Here is a 19,306-nt window from a genome sequence, read left to right as displayed (position 1 = left end):
CCGACGGCATCGGTGGGACGGTGGTGGTCACGTGAGGGGGCGGTGGGAAGCAGAGCGATGCTGGCGACGGCAGGACCCGCTGCCACGGTGACAGGAGGACGGGAGCCCCGGCAGGGATGAGTGTCACCGTGGAGAGCCGCAGCGACAGGAGCAGGAGGAGCCGCGTAGGCGGTGGTGGTGACCACACTGGTGACCTCTGTGACTGCGAGACAGGTGGTTCGCACCACGCACCTCCCACACATCACGGAGCGCCTGCTGTGTGCGGTGCCCCGTGCTGAGCGCCTGCTGTGTGCGGCGCCCCGTGCTGAGCACCTACTGTGTGCCGTGCCCTGTGCTGAGCCTGCTGTGTGTTGCGCCCGGTGCTGAGCACCTACTGTGTGCAGTGCCCTGTGCTGAGCTCCTACTGTGTGCTGCCCCTGTGCTGAGCACCCGCTGTGTGCAGTGTCCTGTGCTGAGCTCCTACTATGTGCTGCGCCCTGTGCTGAGCTCCCGCCATGTGCCATGCCCTGTGCTGAGCCTGCTGTGTGCCATGCCCGGTGCTGAGTACCTACTGTGTGCCTCTGTGCTGAGTGCCTGCTGTGTGCCACGCCCTGTGCTGAGCACCATGGGGGACAAAGCAAAACAGATGCCCACCCTCACAGAGCTTAAATTGCTTCTGTCCGTCGTGGGGGTCGAGGGGTTGAGGACTAAGGGAAGGTCCTCATTGCCAGGCCTGGACTGGAGATGCCACCCCAGTGCCCCCTGGCCCACTGTGTGGAACACTCCGTTCATCCTTGGCTCCAAGCTAACCCATCGTCCAGACTTCCCCTCTGAACCAGTTACGTAAGTGTTCCCTGAGGCCTGGAAGCTTCCAGATGGCCCAGCGGCCCACCGTCCCAGCTGCTCCCGGGATGTTGGCCCTGGCCACTCTCCCGGCCCCCGAGTCCCTGGAGTGGCCTGACAGTGGGGGGGCCGGGCATGCTGAGCACACACGTCAGGCCCCTGAAGCCTCTGTGCGTGCCCCGCCCTCCCCGAGAGCAGCTGTGCCCGGGGCGGAACTGGGTCCCCATGACCCCGGACATCTGGGCCCACAGCACAGACCAGCCTCGAGGAAGGCACGCTGGTGACCTCCCCTCAGCCAGAACGATCCACCCGTGTCCCTCCTGTTTTGCCTGGACACGTTCCTGACCCCTGTGGTGCGACGAGCTTCCTTCCACCCACACTCAAGTCATTCTCACGGCCACGGGCAGGGACCACGGGTTCCCAGGTCCATCAGAATCTCTGGAAACCTGGTTTCAAATGGTCTCCGGGGGCACCCGGGGGCCAGAAGAATAGGAAAGGCACCTGAGCTCAGTCCCACCCCTGCGTGAGAGCCTCCACTCTGCCCCAAGGCCCCACCTTGGCCGGGCCGGGCCGGACCGGGCCGAGGACTACCGCCGACTACATGCTTGATCCAACGGTGGATTTTCCTTGAAGACCCCGACATCCCGCTGCTGGCTGCCTGTCCACATCTCGTCTCTGCCCTCACGGTCTCCCTGCCTCCCGGGCCTCTCTTCCTTCTCCTCTGCTGTCCCTGCTGACAGCTGACCCTCGGTCCCCACCCTCCTCGTTGGGTCCCCCTCCCTAGGAGAGCTCATCGCATCCCCGACTTTGGGTGTCCTTGACACGAGGCCCGCCTCCGCCATCTTCGGCTTTGTTTCTTCCGAGGCCTGTAGCCTTCTAGAGCAAGCAGGCCACAGGCCCGTCTCCTTGGACACCTTCCTGACCCTTTAGCTTGCCAGGTGCAAGGAAGCAGGCCTCCTAGCCTGTCTGCACCCCCACGGCCATGTCTATGAGATAAGGATTAGCGGCAACTCTGACCTCGGAGGGCCACACGGGAAGATACAGTGGGAAGCTGAGCACGGGCAAGTGCTTGGAATCAGAGCTTAGTGTCTTACCCGGCAGCTGCGAAGGCACACCCCACACGTCCAGGTCAGGAGCCCAGGGAAGCTGGAGGCAGGACCTTGGCCAGGTTCCCCCACATGCCAGGCTCAGAGGACACAGTTGCTCTCCAGGTGTCTGGAAAGACACCCCTGCCCCTTCCTTCTCCAGGCCACGAAACAGAGCCAAGGGGGAGCCTTCCTGCCCTTCCGTGATGAGCTCTGGGGTTAGGAAGAAATCTCCTTGGAGAGGACAGACTAGAACTTGAACTGACTCTTACTAAAGTACAAATGACTGATAGCAGATGGGTTACCAAGGGAAAGCAGTTACGAGGGGGCTGGCCTGGGGGCCCCTGGAGCAGGTCCCCGTGTCAGTCTACAGTCAGGGGGCACCTCTGGGGGGGGGGGCATGCAGAATTGCCCACCACCAGGGGGCAGCAGAGCACCAGGGATCAATTTATAGATCTAAACCCAGGGGTCCAAACGAATACTCCGGAAATGGCAAACTCCTCCCAGAGCCCGACCCCGGTCTAGGCAGCCCCCCTTCCACCTCCCAGATGTCCGTGTGTCTCATTAGCATACCCCCCATAGCTCGCCGGGCGGGGGTCCAGAAATGTCTGAAGCACCCCCCCCTTGTGATTCAAGGAAGCTTCCTGCGGACCAGCCCAGGACCGTAGACCTTCTCAAGGTGGGAAGCGCTTTCTTTGCGGACATACATCGATGTGGCCTTGGGGAAGAAAAGGAAGAACACGGCGGGACGCAGGGCGCTACGGGGGTTGGTCTGAGCAGGGGAGCCCGTGGCGGGCCAGAGGTGAGTCAGCGACGGTCACACAAGCATTGGGACTCAGCCTACACAATTTCCAGGAGGAGGGAGACCGCGGCCGCAGCGTTCCGGTTCCCCACGATGAGCACGGCCAAAAAGGAGTAAAAAGGAGACACGGAGGCTTTTCCGGGTGCCAGAACGAACAGAGACCACCCTTCGGGAGGCATCAGAAAGCGACGGTTCAAATCCCTGCTCTGCACGTACAGGCTGGGCCGCGCTGCTGGGTGACTCAACCTCTCTGATTCATCTGTTCCTGCCCCTGAACAGTGAGGCCAACAACAGTGCCCACTGCCAGATAAGCCGGCTGTGAGGATAAACTAAGATAATTTCCGGGACCCCCAGCTCTGAGCCGACACGTAACAGGTGTCCATGAATCTTCTTAGTAAACAGGTCGTGTATGTTGGAAACACCCATGTTTTCCCAGTCCGGCTGTTCCCAAGGTGAAATGGATTTCCCGTACGACCCAGGCATTCTGTGTGTAAGGAGACATCCACCTAAGTCCCCACGGAAACCTGCCCCGGGATGCCCCCAGCAGCCAGGAGACCCTTCTGCTGGAAGCTTACGGGCCGTGGGTCACCAAGCCCAGGCCTCCCTTTATGCGGAGATTCTGGAATGCGCAAATCCACAGATCCCGAAAGCAGATTCATGGCTGCGGGGGGCCGGGCTAGGGGTCGGGACATTGAAAGGGACGGCGAAGGGTACAGGGTGATGACAGGTTCGAGAACGGACTGTATCCATAGCTTCACTCTGAATATGCCCCCGACTATAGAGTCGTACTCTTTAAACAGCTGAACGTGTCGTGTGCGATTTAAATCTCACAAGAGCTGTAAAAACAAAACAAAACAAGAAACAAAACCACCACATTTTCCCCATGAGATGTCCAAAACTATCTTAGTTCTTAATTGGGGGTGGGAGGTAGGTAAGCTTGGACATTGTAATTTTCCCCCAATGGACTGCTAAGCAAAGAGGGTTCACAAAGGGACTTTAGCTCCGTTTTGTCTCCAAGGGAGAAGGGCGCTGTCATGGGCCCCTCCCTCAAGGTCAGGCCCCCCTAACAGCCCTACAAAGCAGCCCCTCGAATTGTGCGTTGTTTGGAAAGGCTGCAGGCTGTCTGTTTGCATTCTGTCTGTAAGCAGACCAAGGTGGGTTAAGCCCCTAGGATCGTTATAGTCTCGGGATTAACTTATCAGAAAAATTCCAGCATGTCCCGGCCCAGGGAGGCACGTCCAGATCCACAGCTGTTCGGGAAGGCCTCCCTCCAGGAAGGCCTGCGTAGACCTTATCTCCAGAAGGAAATGTCCCCACCCTGCTCCAAATGTTTGTCCAGAAGGAGACGGCTGCAGGCCAGAGGGAACATCACCAGGGAGAGCAGGGGATCCTGGCACGGGGGTCTTTGTGCCCTGCCTTGTCTGTTGCTCAGAACACCCTCTGGCTTCCCATCACCCTCCCATGGCCTTCAGGCTGGGGGGTGGGGAGCCCTCAGGTCCTGCAGCTTGCCTTCTATCTGCCTGTGCAGACTCTCCTCAGCCCTGATGCTTTTCCTCTCACCACAGACCCCTGGGCCTTTGCACGGGCTAGTATGGGAAGGCTCCACCAGGTCCTGGCTGCATGCCCTTGGGCAAGTTACTCCCTCCAGGGCCTCGGTCCCCACTGTAGGCTGAGGGGCCTCTGTAGGCTGCTTGTGAGGAACCCATCAGGTGAAGCTAGCCCAGGTGGGCTCTGAGGCTCAGGGCTGAGCCAGTTCTCTGACCCACTCCCACCTACAAGGTGGCTTCTCCGGGCTCAGCCTGCTGACCACCCACTCCCTTCCAGCTGCAGCTTCCCTCCTGCCTTACCCGAGGAACCTTCCAGAATGTCCAGGTGCACTGGGGCTCCCATAGGATAGTCTGGTGGCCTGTTTCCTCTTTAGTCACAGTGACCACCCCTGGAGGGACAGGCTCTCTGGAAAGGCGTTCCATGGAGTCAGTCCCCAGAATTCTCTATCTGCTATCATCTTTCTGCGTCTTCACTGGTCCCTGGGGGCAGGAAACAGGCTATTGGTCCATGTGGACAGCTGAGAACGTGAGCCTCAGGGTATTGGGCTGAAGGCCTGCCTCCTCCTCCCCAGCCTCCTGGGGGGGATGGGGTAGTGAGAAAGGTTTTGGGAGGTCTGGGGGAGTCACCGAGAGTGAGCCACTGTGAACAGCTGAGCCCATCCTACGGGAGGACGGAAGCGTGTGTCACGCACTGGTACAGTGGCAGATGGGACGCTCTCAAAGCTCCCAGGTGGCTGCAGGGAAGGTCTGTTTCTTCGAGCAGCTTGGGGAACCCCAGCATCCTCAGGATGTATCTGGTCACATATCGCTATCCCTAGCTGATGGTGGGGAAAGCCAAGTCTGTGCTTGGTGGTTCCAGAAAGGGCCTGGTCCAAGTCTATGCTCGGCCCCCACACAGTTTCTGGGTCACAGTTGGCTGGGGATTGGAATGTGGACATCTTTGGGGGTCATTTTCCATGTACTCTCTACCCACGTGGTCTATGCCTAAGAAAGTGGTTGGAATATCACTCACATCACTTCAAGTTTAGGGTTTGAACATAAATTTTCTTCCTATAGTTGCCACCAATATCCATCCCTTCCTTCCTTAAATGGTAGAATGCCTCCGCTTCACTGAGCCTAAGACCGCCTCATCTGCTGCAAGGGATGACCCCATGGCTGTGTCTGGCCCTCGGAGTGGGGCAAGGTGGTTTGTGACACTTCTGGGTGGTGCCTTGAAAAAGAATGAGCATGGCTCCCTTTGCCTTTTCCTCCTTCCCACTCTCAGGGATGTAGACACGATGGTAGGGTCTGCAGCAACCACTTTGGATCCAGAGACAAAAAACCAAGTGCTGGGGTGCCTGGGTGGCTCAGTGGGTAAAAGCCTCTGCCTTCGGCTCAGGTCGTGATCCCGGAGTCCTAGGATCAAGCCCTGCATTGGGCTCTCTGCTTGGCAGGGAGCCTCTCTCTCTGTCTGCCTCTCTGCCTACTTGTGATCTCTGTCTGTGAAATAAATAAAATCTTTAAAAAAAAAAAAAACAAGTGTTGAAGCTAGCAGAGCTGCTCTCCTAGCCCTGGACATTCCCCCCTCCCCCCCGCCGACAGTGAGAGAACTACTACCTTGTTTAAGTCAAGGAATTAGGGGGCCTCTTTGTCACAACAGACAACAGCGTGGGTACGCAATACCTTCAGATCCATGGACCTATATATCTGAGAAACTGCCTTGACCCTCACATTGCCAGTGACCCCAAGGGCCTCTGCCTCCTCTGTCTATACCTCATCACTGCTGAGCCTGTGGAAACTACAAGCAAGATCATCAAACCTTCCTGACTCCGGCAGAGTGGGGATGTTGCCGAATGTTCGTCACATGTTCAAAGCCCTGGCCACAGGCCATTGGCATCACCTAGGAGCCTGTTAGACATGCTCACACCTTCTGCATCCACTGCCGCGCTCCAGGAGACCCTCACCTGGGACGTCTAATCTCAGCTCTTTGGGGCTGGGTGGACAGGCTGCCTCTGAGTCCTCTAGTCCTCTGAGTTCCCTCTAGGGCTCCTCTGAGGGAAATGGGAAGCAGCTGGGTCTAGGTTTCCCACCCCTGCTTTAAAAAAGTCAACAGCACATTTTTTGTTTCATTTGACGAGGTTCTGCGTGGGTTAATTTGCTCAAGAGGAGGAATCGGGAAGTCCTGGTCCTGGGCTGGGTCCCCTCCAGCAGGGATTGCTGGAGGCTCCAGGGCACAAGGGGGCGGAGAGACCACTGCAGTGGAGTCCGGAATCCCGGGGCTCTCTCGGGCCTCACTGGACTGTCCTTCCATTTCCTGTGGAGGAGGCCATCTCCATGGGTGGAAAGGCCTGGAATCTCATCTCCAGGTGCATTTGAGATTCTTATTTCTATTAATGTTGTTTTTAGATCATTTTCATTCATTTGTTTAACAGTCGATAAATGTTTATTGTGTGTTAGACACCATGCATTGGGAATAAGGCACTGTTCATACCCAACAAACTTCTCTCGTGGAGGTTACGTTTTCCCACATGTGTGTCCAGGAAAGAGACTTCAAGTCAAAGGGAACAGCCAGTGCAAAGGCCCTGAGGCCAGAGGAGCCAGGAGAGTGTGTGGAGCAGGTGACTGGCCAGAGTGCTGTGGCTCGGGAATGAGGGGAGGCAGCAGGAAGGATGCACAGGGGTGGGGCAGTCACAGGTATATGGGGCGGTTAGACTGCTGCAGCAGACCCTCTGGATACCCTCCGTCCGTGTCCCCTCTGAACTCCCCATGGCAGCTCATGCCAACGGCTTCTTACCTGCGGTGCATGGTAGGGGCGGCTGAGGCATTCTGTGGCTGTAGGAGCGAGTTCACTGTGCATCAGGGGGCCCGGAAGAGCCAGAGAGTCGGGTGACCAATCTGTTCCAATTGCCCAGACATTCCTGTCTCTAACACTCAAAGTCCCGGAACCCAGGAAATAGCTGGGTCCCAGGCGGACTGGGAAGGTTGGTCACCCTTCGGAGGAGTTACTGTCCCAGGAGCAGCCCTTCAGCAAGGAAGGACAAGCTTGGGTGTATGCGTCCCTGTCCTTCTCGCGGGAAACCCTGAGTTGTCCCCTGGGGTCCCCAGCAGGATGCGCACTCAGGAAGCCTCATCCCTCTGCCCTTCCACCCTTCCACTTTCCCTCACTTGGGCTTCCTGGGAACACACACCCATGAACCACGCAGCCTGAAGCCTGAAGCAGAGGGACTGGTGCATACAGGAGGGAGACTAAACCACCTGTGTGAGTTGCCCCTGTCTTATGGGGAAGGGTCTGGGAATTGGGGGGTGCCCTTGTCCTGAGTCCCCTCACTGCCTGTGCTAAGACTGGCCTTGAGTCAGGACACACATTACAACTAAGAACCTGGGTGCCTCCCCAGACACCGAGGTCATCCCAGCGGCCCTGCCATCTCGGCCTCCCCCACAGCCCTTCATCAGCCCCTTCCCAACAGGAGGCAGCCAAGGTCTTGGCCAAGGGTGAGTGTTCTTTGCCCTCAGGCAGCAGCAGGGTCACTGCCAGGAACCCCTGGGCGGAGATGCAGCTCCTGCGACCGTCAGCCTCTGTGAGGCCCAGTCAGCATCTCCGTGCTGACTCTGGCCTGTGTGCTCAGCCGTGGCTTGGTTTGGAGCCCGGGAGCTGACACTGGCCTGCTGACCCGGCCTGCCCCCGCGCCCTCTCTCCTTCACTCGGCTCAGCTAGTGCTGACCTCGAATTCCTTTCCTGGCCTCCGGCCCCGGCCTCTCTAGTCCTCTTGCCATGGGATGCCCGGATGGCTGATGGCCTGCCCCTTCCTTGTGCTCTGACCTGCGGGGGCCTTGACGGAGCCCACACACTTGGGCCAGCGGGACCCTCTCGAGAGGGTCTGAATGAAGACCAGGGGACGCCTCTTGCGTCACCTCCCACGGGATGGCAGCCACTGGAGCACAGCCCTGCCAGACGGAACGTGCCTGTATCCTCTGGACCCGTGTCCGGTGGCGAGCAGCCCTGTGCCCCGGCAGCCCCTTCCCCATGCTCACGGCAACACCCACGCCTTCCGACGGCCGCATTCCGGGGCCGCGGTGCTGGTGGCCACAAGGAAACCCGGCCTTTCCACTCTAATGACCGCTCTGGAAACCCCTTATCCCCAACACCTGAATCACACCTTGCCTTAATACCAGCTCATGGAAAGTTCTCTTGTTCTCCAGCCGGCTTCACAGACTTGGCCAAATGGAGATCTTTTTCCCCCGTCATAGCGAAGCAAGAGTGATTGTGAGGTCTGCAAACTGCTTTCTTCGAAAGGAGGCCCCCACTTCCTTTCAGATAAAAAGGCTTTTTCAGATTCAAAGACAACTTTGCCTTTAGTGGACCATTTGTGCCAGAGCCGGCGGACCCCTACGCCTTCCTGGAGCCTCCCTCGTTCTGGAATATGTCACTTCCGTGTCCGAGACTGGAAATCAGGTGTTGCCCGGGTCCCTCTGGGGCCCTTGCGGTTGGAGCTGAGGTATTAAAGCGCCATGAGGAGTCCTTTGTGGTTCAGAATGTTTCCGTTTTATAAGAGTCATAACTGCAACCGTTTTTAAGTGTTTGCAAAGTGCCCTGCCTAGTCTCTGTGACGCTCTCCCCGCGAGGTGCCCTAGCGGCCATCCCCATTTTATGGGTCAGGAAACAGAGGTTCGGAAAGCCCAAGTAATCTGCCCAGAGGTGCACAGCGGGACTCAGACCTGGTCCATCAAAGAGGGCCAGAGAGGCCCCGGTGACTCATTCTGGAATGTCTTAAGATTGCTTTTGGAATCAGCATTTATTTTACTCTTCGTCTTCTTGTGGGTTTTGTTTTTCCAAATCAAAACCAGTTGCTGTTTTTTCTGATTCAGTTGGGTCCTAGTAGGACCTCCCCAAAGCAGGAGGAGATGTCTTTCCAGAATAAATGGAAACCGTTTACACAACAGTTGTCAAATGCGTTAGCAGGAAATAAATCATATAGAATAACGCTTGAAAAGCTGAAATAAATCTGTGTGGGCAGCTGGTTTAACCCCCAAATTGGTTCCAGCCTTAAAAAAAAAAAAAAAAAAAAAGAAAAAAAGAAACAAAACAAAAGAACACTTTCCCCCTCTTTTTCTTGTTGATTTCAGCTTATTTTTTTTCTTACGCATATTTTCCAGGCCTGGCTGTCCGTGATGTGTTGTCGGTGAGTCAAACCATCCCGCTTATCTGAATGTTACTAAGGGGCACCCTGGTTCCTGTGTGTCTTCGTTCAGACGCAAGGACGGAGGTGGCCGGGAGGGGTGTCCCCATGGGAAGGGTTCCCAGAGGGGTTGCAGGTCACCGCGCCCGCTGAGCTCCACCAAACCCCTTCCTGTGGGGGGTCCCGACCGGGCCCTCCCGGGAATCTGCACTGTGACGTGTGCCCCGCGTTGGACCCGCCAAGGAAGCCGGGGCGGACAGAATGTTCCGCTACAGCTCCTGGAGCACAGAGGGGACCTGAGGCCCCCACCTAGGTTCGCTCATCCGAGGGACGGCTCTTGGGAATGATGTCGGGTTCCAGCACCCTGGCCCGGCCGTGCCCACCCCAGGGCAAACGTCTGCTGGGTTGAGGGCTGAAGGAGCAGCTCAGAGACGGGAAAATAGCCCCCGACCACCTTCACCGTCGCCTCGGCGTGGACAAGTCACTTCTGCCCGTTTCCACTTCATTTTCCTTCAAAACATCACAAATAACGTCGAAGAAAAGTTGGGAACTGCCATCTCTGTGTCTCCGAGTGCAGACAGTAGAAGGAACCCTCAGAGTCCAGACAAACCCTTTCTCTGGGGCTCCTGGGGTTCATCCACTCGTGTAGCAAACCCTTCTCTGAGCTTCTACGGCTTACGAGGCACAGACCCGGAGGGACGGCTGGACGGGAGCCAGCCGCGCCCCTGCCCTCCCCGGGGCTGACAGCTGGGAGACACCCCGTGTGACAAAATACGGAAGCAAGGGCTCCGAGGGCTCACGGTGGGCTGTGACCCAGTTAAGGAAGCTGGGGACTGTGTCCCCTGAGAGCTGGGGGGGGCAGTGGGGTGAAGGGGGCTGGGCTGGCGTTTGTGACAAAGGAACACCCCAGGGAAGGCCCTGCCGTGGGACGGGACTTGGGGCATATTAGGGTCCGGAGGCGGTGGAGAGTCTGGTGAGATGGCGTGATGTGAGTCCTCGTGCCCCATGTGAAGGTTCCAGAACACCCTGTCCATCCTGCTTTTTTCCGGCCAAATCTGGGACAGGATCCAAGTGGGATCTGCCTCTCAGCTGTCCCTCTGGCCATCAGATGTGAGTCCCTCAGGTGCCCTGGGCCATCTGCTTGGCCCCGGTCCCGAGTTAGCCGAGGGCCGCCCTCGTGGAGATTGGGAAATCGGGTAAGGTATTCCAGATGTCCAAGGCAAATCCGGGCCTGGCTTCTAAGAAAAACACTTTGTTGGGCTCTCTGAGGTTTACAAACAGCGGGATAAGGTTCCCTTCCTCTCCCTCATGAGATCTGCGCATGAGGAAGCCAGAGGCCTGCCATCCCCGTGGCTCCTGGGGTGGGGGGGGACAAGGGGGCCCTTCCCAGCCGACGATGCTGGCCTCTGAGGACACAGGGTTTGTTCCGAAGGCTGCTGCTGCTCACGCGTGTCCGTCCAGCACCCTTTGCCTCCCGGGGCCCTCCTGTAGGGACCAGCTGCCTTTGGAGTCCTGTGGGATTGGGCCAGTGGGAGACACAAGCAGGAGCTGGAGGAGATAAGTGGGTATTTGTTCCCCCAATTTCCTCCCTGTGGGTCTTGGAGACTGGCCAACTGCAGGTCTGGGCACGGCGCACAGACCTCCCAGCCCCTTTCTCCAGCCCCGCGCTGCCCACCTGAGCACGGACAGCTCCCGGACCCTCCCTCAGTCATCCTGATGTGGGCATGCCCGCGGGAGCCGCTCCGCCCAGCCGCTGTACCGGGAAGCGGCTTTCCCTCTACCAGACCCAGGGAAGCCCCTTTCCATGACCCCCTGCTTCCAGCCCAGATCCCGGGCAAGAGAGAGAGCCCGCCGCTCTTGGGCCGGGAGCTGTTCCTGCAGCCGAGGCTTGGCTCTAAGTTCCCAAACCCCGTGGCCATGTTAAGAGGGGACCCTTCTAAAATGTATTTCTGGAAGGTACGGTTGTAGGTTGTAAGAAACTAAGCATGAAGTTGAGCAAAGTGTGTGCGATTTGAAATTGTGCAGATGCGACCTGCCCCAACCCATCCCTGAATGGAACAGTCTCTCCCCCTCGTAAAATGGGGGGAAACGTCGTGATGCTGTCGGGTGACGGGGAAGGAGGGTCTGATAAATCTTGGCCAGCACCTCGGGCGTATCGCAGTGATGTAAAGACGAAGGCTGGTAATCGTGGGGGCCGTGTGCTCGGTGCCCAGCGCATGGCACACATTTCCACTGCGCTACCCGCCGGGGCTCGCTATCACCCCATTCCACAGAAGGACTAGTCGAGGCACAGAGAGATCGGGCGGCTGGACCCCCAGTTAAACTGCTAGAGGGTGGCACAGCTAGTCTTGACTCCAGGTCCCCCCACCCTGAGGCCAAGTTTGTAACCCTGTGATGATCCCCCAAAACCTGCCACAGGGATTCCCTGGGGCCGTTCGGTCACCTGCTTAAACAGAGACTCGGGTTCACCTGATCGTGACTATTGCCTTAGGGAGGCTCTTGCCCTCCCAGGGTCGGTGTTGATTAGAATATTGCCCACCCTGATCCCCAAAGGTCTCTCCGAGACTTGGGTATCCTCCGTAGCATTTCTGCTCCCCGTTCAGGGTGTAAGGGTTCCGTTCCCCACCCAAGCGCCCGGAACCCAGCCCCCAGCGAGAACGAGCCTGGAAAACCCCACAAACTTGAGGGAAGTTGTGCTGCCGTTGGACCAGGCGCAGAGGATTCCGGGACACGCCTGTGACATGAGCACAGCCCCCTGCTGCCTACGAGACCCCCCGGCCCCACGTGGCGCCTCCCCACACAGTCACAGTCACCCGTCTGCCGCCAGGCTCAGCGGAGGCGCCGGCCGCTCCGACATCGGGGCTCAGCCCCCGGGATGTGGTGGGGAGGGCTGGTGTCAGATGACAAGACAGGCGCCTGTTTCCCCAGATAGATGTGGAGCGCGCCCTCCCGCTGACTCACTTAGCGGCAGATGCTCCCGTGCGCAGCCCTGGGGGGAGTCGCTCCCAGCCCCACAAACCCAACGCAGAAACAGCTCGTTCCTCTTCTTCTAGAAGCTTCCAGAGGCCCCTGATGATCCTCGCCGTCCCCGCCCTCCCCCGCTGCCCCCCTCCTCCGGAAGCTAGGGCACCTCCATCCGCTCCTTGTCCATATCTCTCTGCACACCCCCGTCCCTCCCTAGCCCCCCTCTGCCCGCGTGCTCCCGAAAGACTGCCCAGCTCCAGCCCGTCTCCCAGAGTCCAGGCTTGCCCAGAGTGGGACTTTGTTGTTGTGGTTGTGGTTTTAAATAATTAACCGAGGAAACTCACATAACATGTAATTAACTCTCTGAAGTGAGCCACCCGGAGGCGATTCGTGCATTCACGACGTTGTACAGCTGTGAGCTCCGCCTCGGTCCACATGCGACCGTCACCCCCAAGTCAGCCCCCGTTCGATGACGCGATTGCTTGTATCCGCTGTCCCCCCGGGCCCCGTCTCTGGGTTTTTCTGTTCCGGACGTCTCGTGCCCATGGAATCACGCCGTGCGTGACCACTTGTGTCTGGCGTCTTTCACGTGGGGCATCGGGTTCAAGGTTGGTCCCTGTTGCTGCCCGTGTCAGCGCCTCCGTCTTGTTGACGACAAAATGAAGTTCACCATCAACCAGACCGTGAGCCGTTCACCCGTCATCGGCTGGCGGCACCCTTGGGCGGTTTCCGACTTTTGCTCTTGGGAAATCCAAGTACAAGCCCTTGTTCCGGTCCCTGCTTTCCTAATTCTGGGTACATCCCTAGGAGGGGGGTGGCAGGGTCGTAAGGTGACGCTGTGTGTAACTTTCTGAGAAGCCCCTGTATGTCTGCGCGTTCTTTGACCTCCTTCCTTGAGGGGCGGAGGCTCATTCCCCTCCCTTCCATGTGGACCCGCTCACTAAGTCTCACTTCTAACCAGTAGAACGTGGTGGAGGTGATGCTGTCCCACCTCCCAGCTGGGTCCTGGGAAGGAGTTCCCTCTGCCTGCCTCCCCATCCCTTGGGTCACTTGCTCTGGGGGGAGCCGGCTGCCACGCGGCAAGGACACTCGGGCGGCCTGTGGGGAGCCCTCGCGGAGGGAGACCATCCTTCAGGCCTCACCTTGGCCCTAAGAAACCCCAAGCCAGAACTACCCCACTGAGCCGTTCCCAAATGCCTGGTCCACAAAACTGCAAGAATGTTCCCACGTTGGTGCTGGGGTGGCTCGTTACGCAGCAGTGGCTGGCTAAGACACCCGGCCGTAGAATGGGTGAAACACGCGCACCACCTCGACGGCAACGGAAGGAAAGAATGAATGAGTAACTGAAAGGAAGAGAAAACCCTCTCTGGAAAGAAAAGGCGCCTCCCTGACAACAATTTATCTGCCGGGTCGTGTATCTGCCGACAAATGAATGCGTTACGAACGGTGCAGTGAGGTCCCTCACAAGAGACGATGTTGGGAGTAACAGGGCATTTATAATCTCAACGTCCCCCCCCCAATTATTTATAATTTACAAAGGGGAAATGGTAACTTTTCAGTGGACAAAACCAGCAGACACAAGCCTAACCAAGTGGTCGGAACTAACACCAGCAATTCCCCAGCCCCCGTTCCACGCCAGCCCCCGCCACCCCCGGCAGGTGGGGCCTGAGCCCCGCGGCCCTCACGCGGCTCTGCAGTGGGACCCAGCCACCCCCCACCCCGCCCCGGGCAGAGAAAAACACCAGCTGTGGAGCAGGGAGCACAGGCCACTGGACATGTGGCCGTTCTTTCTAGAAGGTTCGTCTGGGCTCGAAGCTGGCCCTGCTCCAGAATGGAACATGAGTCATCTGTTCCTTGCTTCTGTATCTCTGTTGACAGAGCTCTGTCCGTCTGTCTTTGCAGAAGGAAAAGACATGCAACGTATCTTGGGCCCAAAGGATTGTGATTTTCTGTTCACGAGGGGGACATGTTCTGTTTACTTCCAGTTTTGCAGGGAACTTAAGAATTGGTTTGGAGGGGGACGCCTGGGTGGCTCAGTTGGTTGGACGACTGCCTTTGGCTCAGGTCATGATCCCGGAGTCCCGGGATCGAGTCCCGCATCAGGCTCCCAGCTCCATGGGGAGTCTGCCTTGCTCTCTGATCTTCTCCTCGCTCATGCTCTCTCTCACTGTCTCTCTCTCAAATAAATAAATAAAATCTTTAAAAAAAAAAAAAAGAATTGGTTTGGAGGAATCTGTTATTTCCTAAAACAAATTAACTTAAAAAATTAAAAAAAAAAAAAAACACGACGTCACCTGTATTAGACCAAACCAACATCATGTCTTCAGAGGAGACGTGCTCAGGGGACGGGAACATCCCTTCTTCGGGATTCCTGCCCCGAACGCAGAACCAGGGTCTGAGTGTGAGACAAACCCAAACTGTGATGCTCTACAAAATAACGGGCCCAAGCGCTTCAGAACTTTCGCCATGCAGACCCAGAGAAGAAGAAAAGGCCAAGTTGTCCATACACAAGGAAAGGACACTCAGGAGATCCGGCAGGTAAATACGGGGTCCTGGGCCACATTCAAAAACAGCCCCAGGAGACGAACAGGCCGGGGGCGAGATCTGAGTACGAGCCACAGGAAATGGGTCGGATCCGAGGGGGTGTCTGCGTGCATTTCCCGGCTTCGACCCGGTTAAGGAAGAGGACGTCCTTGTTCTCGGGAACTGCCCACGAAGCGTTTCTGTCACCATTTTGTCGGGGCACGGTTGACACCCAGAAAGCTCTCCGCGTTCAACGCGCACAACTCACTGTGTTTGCAGATCAGGCTACACCCATGAAGCCAGGCCCGTGGTCTATGCTGTAAACATACGCATCACCTCCAAAGCTTCCTTCCTTCCTTCCTTCCGTGGTGACCACGTTTGACATGGGAGCCACACTCCTAGCCCACCGCTCCCCATTTCTGCCGACAGCTCTGTGCCGTGCGGTGGGCCCACGGGAGGGCCCCATCTTACGGACCTGACTCTACGTGCCCTTCGACGACCCACTCTGCTCCTACGAGTCTGACTGTTGGCGTCCCGGATGTGGTCACCGGCGGCGCGGGCCCTTCGTTGTTTGGCTTGTTTCTGAGCATCATGTCCTCCGGGTTCAGCCACGTGGCAGCGAAGGGCAGGCCCTCCCGCCTCCTTTCTTCGGGCTCTGAAATCGTCTGTGACACGTGCTTGCCCACTTTCTTTTTGGGGGACACGTCTGTGACACGTGTTTGCACACTTTCTTTTTGGGGGACACGTCAGTGGCTTCTGTCACACCGCAGCGTGCACATAGGTGGCCGCGTCTGGGGCTGTGACTTACGGTCACGTGGCTCAGGGAGGGGACAAGCCTCCCCACACGCCCAGAGCAACACCTGGGTGTGAAGCAAATGGAACAAAGCCCAAACAGCTGGTGAGTCTGCGTGAAGAGCTCCGGGGAGGTCCACGGTACTGTTCTTGCAAATTTTCTGTGAGTTTGAAATTACACCCAGTTTAAAGGTTCCCAATTAAAAGAAAAAATATTCGGTGTGGGCCAAAGCAAGCAAGCTGTTTGGGCCAGGCGAACCCACAGGCCGCCAGGTTTCAAGATGGGGACTGGCCTGTAACCAAGGCGAGGACAGACCCGTCTCAGCTTCCTCACCCAAGTCCCCAGAACAGAGAACAACGTCCCAGCTCGGAACTTGTCACTGGGTCAGAGAGGTAGTCCCAGAAGCAAGTGGGACAAAGAGAAGGTTCTGGGACAGTCCAGGGAAGGAGCTGGATGAACGGAACCTTCTTGCTGGTCCTCAAACATGCCGGACACAGTGCCGCCCCAGGACCTTTGCATCTGCTGTGCCCTCTCCTGTGGGATGCCTTTCCCCAGAGACCTCACTTCCTCATCACCCTCTATGAGACCTTCCTTCCCCGGGCTACCCCATCCAAGAGCCCCTCACCCCTCACTGGCAAAGTGCATCTCCCTTCCTTACTTTTTCCCCCCAGAGTGCACTTCGAAATTTACTTTTGAAATTTATTTTCTTTTAGAAAGGGAGAAGGAGATAGAGAATCTCAAGCAGTCTCCAAGCCCAGTGCAGAGCCCGATGCGGGGCTCGATCTCTCAACCCTGAGATCATGACCTGAGCCAAAATCAAGGGTCGGATGCTTCACCGACTGAGCTAGCCAGGAGCCCCTTGGAACTTATTTTTATTTATTTATTTTCTTGTCCTTCTCCCACTAAAATGTAAACTCCACAGAGACAGGATTTTTTGTTCTTTCCATTTGCTGCTGAATCCCCAGTGCCCAGCAGAGTATCTGGGACATAGTAGGCATTTAGTAAATATTTGGCAAAATCAAAAGAACAGGAAGAGAGGGAGGGAGGAACAGAGGGAGGGAGAGGAGGGAAGGGCATAATCACACATCTCCCCTTCTCCCCGGCCAAAAAGCTTCTTCAGCCCCATTTGAGGGCCACCAAGCCCCCCCAGCTTCCTACTGCCACGTAGGAGAGCTGGTCTCCAATTTGGGTCAGCCCACGCTCAGCGCAAGGCTGTTGGCCGGGGAAAGACCTGGTCTGTCTCCAAGGACTGAGTCTTCTCCTGAACGCTGATCCACATTTCCACTTAAAAAGAGATTGTCCAGCCTGAAGAAGCCCATTGCACACTTCCTGTCTACACTGCCTGCTCGGCTGGGGCCCGCGCCCGGCCAGCTCTGGCTTTGCACACTCTCCGAGCGTTTCAGTGACCCTCTGCTCTGGTCCCGTTTTGGCCGCCCGCCTCTCACTAACAAGAGGCCGAGTGGGGGTCCCGGCCTCCGGGCAGATCCTCAGTGGGACGGGCAGAGCTGGGCTCCGTGGATGGGCCGAGCCAGAGGCTGGCACTTCGTCTTGATCAGACCTTAATCCTCCCTCATCTTGGTCAGAAAGGAATGTGGTTAGTGTGACACTGTGGACGGGCCCGGGAACCAGCCAGAAATAAGGCACACACCTTCCACCTGGGGGCCGGGTGTGGATTAATCTGAACAGCTCACAGACCACCCCAGCCTGCTCCCGGCCGCATGAGGCCCCTGGCCGGCCTCGCAGGCCAGGCCTCCGGGTCATCACACATTTTATAAAGGGGGAAACTGAGGCTCCCACAGCTCCTGCCTGACCCTAATGGAGGCCACCAGGTAATCCCCTCTTTTCTCCTTCCTTATTCCTTTAGGGATCTTCCCTCCAGTGGGGGAGGTCCCTGTTTTCTCTTCGTCCCCGAGGGCGTGGGGCCAGTGGCCGTCCTTACAGGTGTCTGAGCATCAGGACCAAAGCCTTAAACCATCTTCACCGGATCATGGCTCGCAAGACCTGCCTTCAGAGACGTGGAACGGGGCGGAGTTGGGGACAAACGCCCAGGGCTCAGGCCGCAGCACCCCCGTGCTGACCACCGCCTGTCGGGACGGTGATGTAAAACTTGCAGACCCATTCGGAGACCTCTCTGATGGCAGGAAGCGCGGCCTCTCGTGGCCCAGGGGATGGGAAGGCTGCGCGCTCCGCCTGGAGGGCTGCTCGCCTGCATGGGGCCGGATCTGACCAGGCCTCTCACTGCAGACGCGACCCCGCGCCAGCCCGGGCGAGCGGGAATGGCGGGAATGAAGGTCAGGTTTGAAAGAGACAGAATTTACCACGTTTGGTCTCAATGGGCGAACCGAGGCTCTCTTGCACTTTGAAAAAGGGAAGAGGCATTTAAATGAAGGGACGTGAAAGGGGGTCCCCTCCCCATTAAATGTCTTGGGCCGTGAGTGAAGAGGGTGAGGGGAAGTCAGCCCAGCCAAGCCCAAGCCAAGGGCACGTGTTTCTCGTGGTCCAGGGACCACATTTCTGGTGTGGACATGTGGACGTGGCCCACACCACACTCCTCGCCGTTCCAGAGCCGCCGCGTTGCTCCAGAGCCCCACGGACGGAGCCTGCTCGGGCCTGAGGACTCTCCTCTGTGCCCAGCTTCTGTTTTGGGGAGCAGAGGCTACTGCCTGTCTGGAGCCTTCGGTTTTGGGATTCTGGGCCCCCTCTCCCAAGTCCGAGGCAGGCAGCGCTGGGTAAAATCAAGAACATCTGACGGGATTGCCACACGTGGGGCAGGCATGTCCCCCACGGCCAAGGCCACTGCTCGCTCATGGCCGGATTCTAGTCCCCGCGGCCCCTCCTGCCAGATGCTTTCATTCAGTGCAGAAACTACACAGCTACAGCGCGGGAGAGGGGGCCCTGGTCACCAGATGTTCGGAACCTGTGTTCCTTAAACAAACTCTAACCAAGGTCCTAACGCACGTGCCGAGCGCCAGGCCATGCACAGCAGGTCACACGCGATGGCCAGAGATCCCCTTTGCAGGCTTCGCCGGATTAGTAATGCCTGTTTGGAGAGCTGTGATCCGTTTGTCATGTCTGCCGTGGCCCCGGGAGGGGACCGGGGAGCATGGTGTGTGAGCAACTGTCGCTGGTTCTGTTTCTCAGCTTGTCCCAGTGGGCACCCGGCAGGAGGCGTTGACGGCCCTTGCTTTCAAGGGCAAGTTCACAGGCAGAAACAGAACAATGAATGAACGGCTCCAGCCCAGGGTTACGGTTCACGTGTGGCTGGAGAGTGTTTGGAGGCATTTGTTCATGTGGAAGTTTTCTCACTGGGTCGCCCCCGCCCCCCCACCATGCAGACAGCAGCATGGCTGACCCCACTGCCTGGGGAAGGTGCTTGGAAGCCACGTGGGGGGAGGCTGCTGGCCTTCCTGGCCTGGCTTCCCAGCGTCCCAACCCCATGGGGTAGGCAGAGCCGAAGCAGAGTCACGGGCTGGCGGGAAGGAACCAGCACGACCCCGACAGCAAAGAGATTCAGACGCCACCTCAGGGCCACCAAGCTGTTCCCATCGTCCTTCACCACTCAGCCCCTGCTGGGCCCCATGGCTCTCATGCCAAAGAAATGACCCTCTAAGTGT

Source organism: Neovison vison, chromosome 7 (assembly GCF_020171115.1).
Source record: "Neovison vison isolate M4711 chromosome 7, ASM_NN_V1, whole genome shotgun sequence".
NCBI lineage: Eukaryota > Metazoa > Chordata > Mammalia > Carnivora > Mustelidae > Neogale > Neogale vison.
This window is presented reverse-complemented; position numbering follows the sequence as displayed.